This window comes from Lucilia sericata, unplaced genomic scaffold, assembly GCF_015586225.1.
Source record: "Lucilia sericata isolate MDLA Ls3-8-SP2 unplaced genomic scaffold, ASM1558622v1 Contig000660F_arrow, whole genome shotgun sequence".
NCBI lineage: Eukaryota > Metazoa > Arthropoda > Insecta > Diptera > Calliphoridae > Lucilia > Lucilia sericata.
Window position 1 is genome coordinate 79,385 of NW_023994665.1, and position 12,383 is coordinate 91,767.

The 12,383-nt window shown below is 29.0% G+C and overlaps 1 protein-coding gene across 2 annotated transcripts in view; it reads right to left on the reverse strand.

Moving 5' to 3' along the window:
- Nucleotides 1–12,383, reverse strand: part of LOC119607140 — a 137,843-nt gene that overhangs the window by 17,273 nt on the left and 108,187 nt on the right. The window lies entirely within an intron of this gene.

Consider the following 12,383-nt stretch of genomic DNA (forward strand, 5'->3'; position numbering starts at 1 on the left):
AGAAAAACAAAGTTACCGATTAAAAAAAGCTTTCATCATAATGCCTATGAATACTACGTATATAAAACACATACATTTATACAGACACCCACACATATACACTTACTCAGAGAAAAAAAATCCATATATGAGTAAAGGATACTAAAAACCAATACATTGATAAACAAACAAAACAAAGCCAACAGTTTTATGGGAAAACAAAAACAATTGGCTTATGTACACATGTGGCTGGAAATATAAGTGTGATTTTTCAGTTTTAATTGAAAATAGTTCAATTTTTTATTTTTTTATGTTTTTATAATAAAAATGTTAGTAAAAAACTTGATTAAGTAACTGTAGTAGATACCCTTATTTTTCTGTTCACATGTGTACCTAGACCAACTCATACCAGATTCTATAACAACAATATTGGCAAATTTAACAACACTTGCCAAAGCAATTAATAAAGCTATAAATGGATTTTTTTTCGGACACTCATCCGTCAATGGTGGCTTATTATACGTAAGCAACAACAATAAAAAAGGAACAATAACAAATACGAAACGAAATAAAAGACTTTAACCAATTGTTGTTCTCTTTGTTTTTTCTATTTTGGTAAGCAAAACATAAACACTGATACAGAGACAGACAGACACTTACCAATATCCAAAAATAACATGGCAAGAGGTGGAAAATTGTTTGCTTCAATGTGTCGGGAGATTTTGAGTGATTATATGTGAATGGTAAGTGGAGAAGTTTCTGTTCAAAGGGTGTTGTAGTGTACAAGTATGAGTATTGGTATTGGAAATTCATGTCTAATGAATTTACGTATACTTAATGGAATATTAGGATATCCCAAAAAAGAAGAAGGCTTTTTGTTAGCCAACGATTCTAAAAAATCAAATTTCGTTTTATTCATTAGCCAAGGGCTACCGTTTAGGATCATTTCTGAAATAAAATTTCGACAAGTTTTTTTTTTTTACTCCATAAAAGTAGAGCTTTTCTTAATGTGTTTGTTAAGTGGTGTGAGTATGACGCTATTATAAGTGAAAGCTTTAATTGATTAACATTAATAACATTTAAAATGTAATATAGGTGTTTAGAAAGGAGGTTTTAATATAATGAACTGCATAAGGGACAAAATTAACCAAATAACTTACAGTTTAGACTAGTCCATTAATAGCACAGTGCGAGAGAATACTCAATATGTGATCAAAAGTAGTTTCTAGATCTGGTTGAATAGACCAACATACCACATGTAGAATTTTTGATTTACCCCGAAAATCGGAAGTTATCCCCAAAAAACGGATTTTTATACCATACACCTCTATAGTGAGGAGGGTATTATGCGGTTGTGCTAATGTTTGTAACATCTAAAAATATTGGTCCTACACTCACCTTTAAGTATACCAATCGTCCCAGAATCACTTTCTGTGTCGATTTAGCTATGTTTGTCAGTCTGTCCGTCCGTCCGTCTGTGTGTCCATGTAAACCTTGTGCGCGCTCTACAGGTCGTAATTTTCAATATATAATTTGATGAAATTTGGCACATACGCTTTTAAAGATATTAAAAATATATTAAGAATTCTAAATATCGTGTTGTGAACTCCTCTACTATTTATACCTACAAACTGCACTACTTCTCGTGAAGAATCTATTCCCTTTTTGTAATTGTGTCACACCGTGTAGTTAATACACTTATACATATACTGACAACATACTAGCCGAGTCACTAGCCCATAGAATAGTTAACATATTAGTATATAAACTACTCCATAGAATAGACAATAGACTATGCAAGAACCAAGTCAAAACACTAGTAGATAGACCAATCCATCATACAGTAGCCAATAGACCAGTTCACAAATTAGTCCATTAGGCAATAGAATAGGTCATACACTTGTGCATAGAGCAATCAATAGACTAGTGTGCAGATACTTGAATAGTGTGCAGATACTTGACTGGCCAATAGACAAGTCCATAGACTAGCCTATAGGCTAGTTAATAGACTAGTTCATAAACTGGTCCATAGAGTAGGCTAGTTCATAATCTATGGACTAGTACATACTCTATTTATAAATAAACACAGTAAGGACTGAGCAACTGTTTACATTGTTGGCCTATAAATACAAATCGATTATTTGTTACAACTAAATGTGGGCCATGTTCTCGTCATACAGCAAGAAAATGAACAAGGGGAAAGAGAAATTTGTTGCATGAGTTGTTGATTATAATGAATAATACAGTTTGGTTGCATGACAGGCTGTGTATAGGAATTGAACATGATTTCTCTAATGTCCATCAAACCAAAAAGAATGTTGCTAAATATAATTTAGGAAATACACTTACAAACTAACAAACATACATAAGTATTTATTATAATATGTAATATGCTTGAAATGTATTTAATAAGCAACATTTATCAATTTCAAAATGAAGAGAACTTGTGTTGTCATAATAACTGAGCGTATGTGTAAGTTTTGTGGCTGTTACACATACATACATATGTATGTACATAAGTTGAAATAAATGAAATTGTCTATGTATATATGTCTGTATGTAGATATTTATGTATATAATGTTATGACATAATCTTGGACAATTGCCAAGTCTATGTATGTAATCATGTTTAGTTTGTTGCAAAACGTTGTATATTAAATGGCACTATTAGTGGCTTTATAAGCAAAAACAGCAACAACAACAACAGCAAACATCAGCAACACAAGCCACTGTAACTGTCATCAACATTCAAAATATTCTCTAGTTTATTACAGTTTAATGTTGTGGACACATGTGTTGGGCTTTCGAAGGATCTATCCGTATCTGTCTGTTTGTTTGTTTCTATATAAATCTTTGTAATGTTGTTGCATTTGCAAATGTGTTGCAGTAATCAATTATTATGGTTTACTACTTAATAAAGTTAATTATCTCTCTCTTAGGTCCTAACAACCTCCTCCCTTGGTTTTGTTTTTATGTTTTTTTGCTGTAAATATTTTTTGCCTTTTTCATGATGCCTTCAATGATGAATAGAAATTGTTGAAATCCTCTGATACAACCACAATAATAAACAATAAAAAGCTAAATAAATAAAGATTATTTATAGCAAAAGTAGTTAAACAATTAAGCCTCTTTGCTTTTGTTTGCTTTTGGTTGTGTATATTAGGGTTTTCTGTTCTGGCTGCTGATGTTTGGGAAAAAAAGGTCCTTATAAATTTTTTATGACTTAATTAGCAACAGAATACAAGACAATATTTGTCTAAATGACTGCGTTTTTTTCTTTCTTTAATTTAATTCTGTTTCTTTTAAGATTATTTATGAGGGGAATTGTCATAATATGTTTAAATAAAAATTTAATTAAATTTTGTAAAAGGGAAGTGATAGCAAAAGGCAAATAAATAAAGTGTTTTTAATTATTGGAAAAGGAAGGTAGGAAGCAAGACGTTTTGTTAAAAAAAATGTATTGACAAGCTATTAAATTGAAAGAAATCTTTATAAATTAAATTAAGACAAGAACACTTTGTGTTGAATTTGAACAAAGACGACAGACGTATGTATGTAGATGTAAGTACTTATTGACTTTCTGCTCTATAAAAAGCTTTTTTAATATGACGAAATTTAGTTTAAAAGAACTCATTTAAAATTTAAATAGCTTTTCACAATAAAAAATTAATAAATTTTTTTTCTTATAAAAGTTCCAAAAGAGCTTTTCCAAAAATCGAACATTTTATATTTTTTTAATAGTTTTTTTAAACACAAAAACTAAAGGATTTCTAAAAACTTTTTTTCAGGAAAAGCTTTTTTCAAAAAGTTTCTCGGAAAAGCTTTTTTTAAGTATTCTGGGATAGATTTTATTAAAGTTCTTTTTTCAGGAAAAGCTTTTTTTCAAAAAGTTTCTTGAAAAAGATTTTTTAAAAAAAGTATTTTTGGAAAAGATTTGATTAAAGTCTTTTTTTTTCACAATATTTTTTTAAAAATAAATTCCTTTTTGAGAAAAATTTTTTGTTTTTTCAAGAAGAAGTTTTCTGGGCAAAAAAAGTATTTTTGGAAAAGATTTGATTAAAGTGTTTTTTTTTCACAATATTTTTTTAAAAATAAATTCTTTTTTGAGAAAAATTTTTTGTTTTTTCAAGAAGAAGTTTTCTGGGTAAGCTTTTTTAGAAAGTTTTTGGGAAATTTAAGACGTTTTGTTAATAAAAACACCTTTCACGAAAGAAAACCTTAACGAACCGCTTCCTATGCTTTTCCTCATTTCTTCTAAAAACTGTGGGAAAATTACACTTATTACTTTTTAAGGAAAATACCTATAAATGTATACATATATGTCTGTCCCCCCTTACCATTACAAAATTTTTAATCAAATCTAAACTAATAAATGTTAACACTATTTTTAGCTTCCTCTTATTTAATCACTAAACAGAATGTTGTCGGCTGTTTACTTCAATAAAACATTTTAATAATTAAACATGATTTGATCTTAATGCCCTTCTCATGCCAGGTTTTATTAAGCAAAACAACTAAAATATAAAATAAAAAACAAATACGCTTTATGTTCCAGTTTTAATCAACATCATACTGGCAAATAAAGGTTGCCTTCGTCTTGGCCGGAAACACAATCAAAAAAGTGAGGGAATTTAATATAATTTCAATTTAAATTTCCGCAAAACAATTGTTGCCGCTCCTATACACAATGAAACATAAACATGAAAAAGCCACAGCAACGGCATAGTAGAAAGCTGCAGCAGATGTGTTATGCTAAAAATCAGGTCTTTTCTGTTGAATTTTTGGCTTAATACTACTATGCAACATAAACTACAGAAATGAGGCAACGAACAATTTTTATAGAGTTTTAAACGCATACCTTACAATAAATTTAAATTAATTATAGTAGAGACCCAAAAAGCAAAAAAAAAAATAAAACGGAACTAAATGAAAACCGACAGCAACACGGTAATATCAAAATACTTAGAACAGCGGTAAGCAGTAAAAATATTTATGTATGTGTTTCATTCATTCATTTTGCCTACAACAAACCGCTCTTATACACCTTAGATCAAAAAATTATATGTGATATATTTATATTGTAATCATATGGAATTATTTCTATTTCGCTGGACGTGTTTTCTTTTAACTATTTTTCTGTCCACAAGTGTATGTTGTATGTTAGGAGTATGCATATTTAAACAAACAGCTGGCAGGATAAAATTTATTAGAAAATACCAACAAACAGGTCTAAAGAAATTGTACTAAATACCACATGCTTGAATGTACATTACATATACATAAATACAAATAACCCCTGCAGGTTAAGGTAGCCATCCCATTACTCAGCGCTTATGAAAGGAATTCATTTGTCCTTATATTTATGAAAACTTTCACAACTCAGAAATCTGCTACTTCTGAACAACAACTTGTCAGGGACATAGTCTAGTCTACTACTATTCTATTGACTATTCTTTGATATCTTGGCTAGTCCTTAGAGTGATCAATAGAACTGTCCATGATCTGGTCAATAGACTTGTCCAAGTCTAGTCTTTCATCTAGTCCATGTCTACTGACTATAGACTAGTCGATGGACTTGTTCATAGACTGTCAATATAATAGGCCTAGGAATAGTCCAGTAGTAGTCAATAGACTTGTTCATATTCTAGTTATCCAAAGACTATGTAGGCAATGGAATAGTCAATAGACTTCTCTAAGTATTATATAGTGTAGTATTAACATAGTGTAGTCCATGGCGTAGTCTCCAAATGTCTACCAAAGTCATGTACTTTTCTTATGCGCCTAAAAATATTTGAGGCCTCGGTGTCATTTTTGCAAAAAAGTGATGATGTTCTCAGGCTCATATCTTGCAAACTGTTCGGGATTTTGATTTACTCTCTGAGCCAAAGTTGTAGCTCTTGTCATAAAGAACAAAAATTATAAATATAAAAAATTCAAAAAATTTCATTTTCAACTTTTCATTTCAAGTGGAAAGTTTTCACATTGTGTAATTGCACTACTCTTATTGACGACAGCTGTACGTATACGTGTTAATGATTTATTGATATTACGAATATTAAGTATACGCCTAATTTAGAGAAGCACTTGAAAGTAAAATAAAATCGAATTTTTTTAAGTTTTTTTTTTTGCGATTGCGATTGATCTTAACTATAGAGTAGTCCATTAATTAGTCTATTGGCTAGACTAGCCATTATCATTCATAGGCAAGTTAATTAAAAGTCTACACTAACTCCTTGTTAAACTGTTGGGCAAAAAGTGAAACATACACAATTTTACATTCAATAAACTACTATTTGCTTTATCGTACAGCATTCACACCAGCAACTCTTTTTACACAAGATTCTTTGTTGCTGTTGCTTCAACTTCTGCAGATGCTTTGTATATGAATATGTATGTGTTTTTATACGTGTGTATTTAACGTGCTTTAAATGTTAACAAAAAAATTACACACACACAAAGAATGAAATCCTTTTTATAGTTGTAAAAATAATTTTCCTACATTTTTTGTTTTACTTTTCGCGTAAATAATACGGAAAACATACAAATAAGAAGGAAAAAAATCAAAAGAATTTTAATTAAATGAAAAACATACACACATACATACATTTATAGAACATGACAGCATGTTTGTTTGCGTATATGTATGTTTTAGTGTCTATGTAAAGGTGTGTAATAAATTTTATATTCAATGTCTGCAAGAATTAAGGTAAAAATTATCTATTTAAAATTTATTTATAACATTTAATATTAAAATTTATTATACAAGACATTTAAGCCAGAAAATTTTTAAACATATTAAATGAATGTCGACGCAAGAAGTCGTATGGTGGAAGAAGTAGAACTTTGTGAAATAAGAAATTATAACATATTTAACCAACATTTTAAATAAGCAAACTAAAATGTTTTTTAATTAAGAAAAATGCGGTAAAATTGGCATAGTTATTTCTATAAAAATGTAATTAAAAAAATATAATTTTATTCACATATTAAACATGCTTCCGGTTTCCGGTAAAACATACAATATGAAGATTAATATTACTCATACCACCCGTAATTCTCATTGGCTAACCTACACTCATTGCTTACGCCGAGTAGTAATTGAGAGAGAATTTAGAATTCCAACAGTTTCTTTATCTAAATTTACAAAACATTATTGTTTGTAACTTAAACATTTCCAAAAACCCCTTTATTTCCCTTAAAAAGCAAAACATCGAGTGTCAATTTGTGAACCCTGATATGTTACTAATTCTAACTGTTGCTTTCAATAGCTAATAAACAGTTAATGTCCAAATATTTACTATTCAATAAATTTCAAACTTTTTAAGATTTTCACCCCCAAGAGATAACAAAAATTTAATCGTTTTATTAACAAACACCCATTAACAAAGTTTATGTCCATAAAAATTAGTGATGTATGATGCCCAGATAGAAACAAAACAACAAAATATTTAGATAAAGACAAATATTTCATTTCTGAAAAATAAACCCATTTCTTAAGGACATGACAGGCAAAAGTGTGGCTGGTGTCAAATAAAACCATGTAGGAGGATATTTTTGAAAAAGAGTTTTGGAAACACAACAACAAAAATGAACGTCACGTCTCTATGTCATGTTAAAACCCAATTGAGGTCAAAAAACATCAACAAAATAAAATTGTTATTTTTTTAAAACGAAAATCTAATGACAAAAATGAAATCCTTAAAGAATTTGTATTTGTCTTTGGAATTTTGTTTTCTATTCCTTTTTACCAGCTCAAAAGTATGAATGAATTTTATGTCTACTTGAAACTAAACTAGAAGAAAGTCATACATACATACATAAGAATATTAGCTGGGCGTTACAAAATTTTTAAAGATTCTAAATGTTTTTATTTGTGAAGTGCTGTCTAAAAGTCTTTAAAATTTAAAAAAATTTCTTATGAAACAATGACAAATTTTAAAATGTTTTAGATTGTAGAGTCATCCTAATACACAACCCTAAGTGTATCTGTGCAAAGCTCAATGACATTCAAAATATATTTACACATTCTGGTATATAAATACCACATATGTATGCATGTGTGTGTGTTTATCTATATATATATATATATATATATATATATATATATATATATATATATATATATGTATATATATATATGTGTGGGTAGTATTTTTTTATGTAAATATACTTAAAACAAGACAATGACAACAAAAACTTAAATCATCAACAACCAGTAGAGGAACGTACAAATATGTTGTAGTAGGAGAGCTACAACAACAACAAAAGGGTTAATTTTCAAAATACTTAAGAGTGACTGTGTATATGAGAAGAAAAATAGTGATTGTGATTTCATGTAGTTATTGTGGTTTAAGACTTGAAGAATTTTTCATACGAAATCAATCTTAAAAGTAGTTTTTAAGAATGCTTGTGTGTAATGGTATCTTAAAGAGCCCCATAGATTGGGACATCTATGGAGAAGTCATTAGACTTGTAAAATGAACTAGTCATATAGGGTATGATATACTAGGCAATAGAATACGCCATAGACTAGTACATAGACTACCACACATACTAGTCATTAGAGACTTTGCCATAAACTAATCAATATACTAACTAGTTTAAAGATTACGCCATAGACTAGTCAATAGACTATGTAGTAGTTTAAAGACTAGCCAATAGAATAGTTCACAGAGTCCATAGAGCAATTTATAGTCTAGTCTATTGAGGCTAACCTATAAACTACAAAATATTCTAGTTTATAGAATTGATCATAGACTAGACAATAGACTAGCCTAGTAGACTAGTGAAGACTTGTTCATAGATTAGTCAATAGAATAGTTCATAGCCATTAAAATACGCAAAAGACTAGCTCATAGAATAGTCAATAGACTAGTGCATAGTCTAAATAATAGACAATTCAATAGAATAGCCCATAAACTAGTCAGCCAATTATTCTGCAGATTTCTATATTGACTAGTCAAAAATTTTAACAGATACTGTAAAGAACCAATTGAAAATTTTTTCCAAATTTCCTCTTAAATTGTCTAATAACAAATTTGATTGCAAAAAAATACTTTCTACATATTATAACTAGTGCAATACGAAAAAATAAAACTATATATGGACACAACTACGTGATAAAAGACCAAAAATAAAAGACCTGTGACTGCCAGTTTTATGCAAAGTCATGAGCTTTATTATGAGCTCCCAAAGATTTGGCCCCTCGGGTGTCGTTTTTGCAAAAAAGTGAACATTTTCGCAGGTTCATATCTTTCAAACCATTCTTAATTTTGATTTACTCTCTGAGACAAAGTTGTAATTTTTATCATAAAAGAACAAAAATTGTTAACATATATCAAACATACTTCATGTTCCAGATCAAAATCGTAAAAAACTTTATAAAAATCGATTTTTTCCTTTCAAATGCTTCTCAAAGGCGTATACTTAATATTTGCAATATCAATAAATTATTAACACGTATACGTACAGCTGTAATTTATAAAAGTAGTGCAATTTCATAATGTAAAACTTTACACTTGAAATGAAAATATGAAGATGAAGTTCTAAATGTTGTTCTTTATGACAAGAGCTACAACTTTGACTCAGAAAGTAAATCAAAATCCCGACCGGTTTGCAAGATATAAGCCTGAGAAAATTATCAAAAAATGGGGGCACATAAAAGAGAGAATGACTTTGGGCTTAATAAGGAGACGCCAAACTTTTCTTTGGTATTTTATCACATAGCGGAGTCATATATGATTATATTGCACACAGTGTAATCAAAAGACCGCCTTCGCTTACTCGTTTGTCAGATAAACAATATAAAATGTATTGTGTCTTGTTTTTATCATGGTTAACGTGTTTGAGAGCGGTATGAATGAATAAATGTGTTTATTTTACTTTTTCTTGTTGCTGTCACTTTGATTTCAGTATTTTGGAGACAAATAATAATATGCGTGAGTGTATGTGTGTGTGTTTAAATGTATCCTGTGTAATTTTCATTCAATTGTTCTTCTGGCAACACAACACATCAGTTGCCTAGTTGGTGGTCTTGTAATATGTATGTATATAAATAAATTTTGTTCTTGCTGCTATAGTTGTGTGTTGTTGTTGTTTGCTTTCTCTACTACTACCAACTGTTGGCAGCTGTTGAGCAAAAGTGTTTGTTATTAATATCATGAGTGACATAAAGATTTTTATTTTATACTCATTTTCATACACATACACTCTTACTCTTTCCTTTTAAACTCAACAATTTTTCCTGCCAAAGAAAATCAAAAGCATCTTAAGGAGAACATGTTAAATATAAAATCTGCTTTGTTTTCTATATACTTATACTACATACTTATATATTTATGTATACATGAGTAAACATACTTGTAGTTAAATTCTTTTTCCCCATAATATTACATTATAAATAATAAATAAATTAATATTTAGTTTTTTTTTATATATATCTTCTTCCTCGTGCTGCCTGGTTTATTCATTATTATCATAAATTATTAAAACAATAAAGTATAATAAAAGAATTACTTGTTGCCCAAACAATAAAATATATAAATTAAACTGTTTCCTTATTTTTATCAATTTGTTAAAACCAAAAAAAAAAAGAACTTGTTCATTTCCCTGGTTGGTTTAGATATTTTAGTGTCTCATATAAAAATTGTCATAAATTATGTTGGAAATATTTATAGAAACATCTTTGCAAGCGAATTGTTACAAAAACATATAAAGTATTCAATTCAGGAAAAGAAAGTTTTTTATAAAGCCCTTGAAAAGAATAATATTTTTAGAATATTTTGTATAGTCCTAAGAGGATAAAAAAGGCAAAGGAAGCAGAATTCAAGTTGACATAAAAAAACTATCAAGAAAAGCAGCTTGATCTGTCAGCATTTACATTTCTAAACTAAAAACAATCTACCCTAAAAATCGATTAATTGAGGAAAGATGTGCCATGGTAAGAGCTCTAGTGTGTAATCGGAGGTCGCTCGTTCGATTTCCACCTGAGACATTAGTAAGGGAGCACTCTACAGGCCCGATAGGGACCTAGGTATAGTTCTTGGGATCTAACTTTTGCTAATAATATAATTATTCCTATAACTTAAAATTCAAAAGCACTAGAACTTAAACAATAGTAATTTTATGATTTCTTCTAAATGACAAATAGAAGGTGCATGCATGTCTATGTATTTAAAAACTCTTTAATTTAAAAATTTTAATTAAAATATAAATTTACCTTTGGTTTCAAAATCACAAGATTCAAATCCCTATATTCAAAACTACACTCCCCATATCTAATACAAACTAAAAACTATGAATGCGTGAAAAATGTATTCCAAACCCTTACATACTATATGTTCTTCTACAATCACCTCTTAAAAATTGTGCATGTTGTTTTATAACTTTATACGCTTTAACCTTAAAAATTAAAATTTGAAACACCACGAACAGCAAAACAACTAAAAACAACAGCTCCAACTAAACCATGGTATATGTAGTAGCAACAACAAATTTACAAATAAATATTTATGTTTTTATTATTTAATATTTTACTAAACAAACTGCTAAACAAGAGGTGATAGGGGTAGGTTGGAAGTTAGAAAATAAAATTCACTTTTTGAATTTAGTTGTACAAGTTGTATCATGATTTTTGTGGTAAAACATTGTATAAACATAACAAAATAGCAACATCAACAACAACAACAGCGTTAGCTAAAACAAACATTAAACAACAACGATAGCAGCAGCATTAGACATACAACAGCAACCAACACCAACCAGCATCGGTAACATGTATTTACATATCTCAAGCACAAACTTATACACATATATGTTTATAAAATATATGTATATTGTTGTACATGATTTAGAGAGCAGCATCATATGTTTTACTTACACATGTATTGCAATGTACATTATATGTTTAGTAGGGAGGTCCATATTTGTATGAAATTATACAAAAAAATAGGATAATCAAAAACTTTTCATATTTCAGAAAAAAATATGTTTGAAAAAACTAACAACATATTGGTTCTCATAATCATATTTATAATTATCCCAACCATTTTATGTTAAATTCAACATTCAAATTATGGTTGCTAACAAAGTCTATGATTTCATACTATACTATAGACTAGACTATAGACTAGACTATAGACTAGACTATAGACTAGACTAAGACTAGACTATAGTCTCTCTACACACACACTAAATGTACTCTCACACATTTAGTGTGTGGGAGTGGTTAATCATATAATGAAATAAAGTGTAAATTTAAATGTGGGAGAGTGTCAGTTTTTTTAAAAAACTACCATTTACGTTGCCAAACATAAAATTTTACATAAATTTCAACAGAATATATATTTTTTAGAAATATTACCCATTATTTATTTTGGTTGTTGTTGCTGTTGTTGTTGCCATCA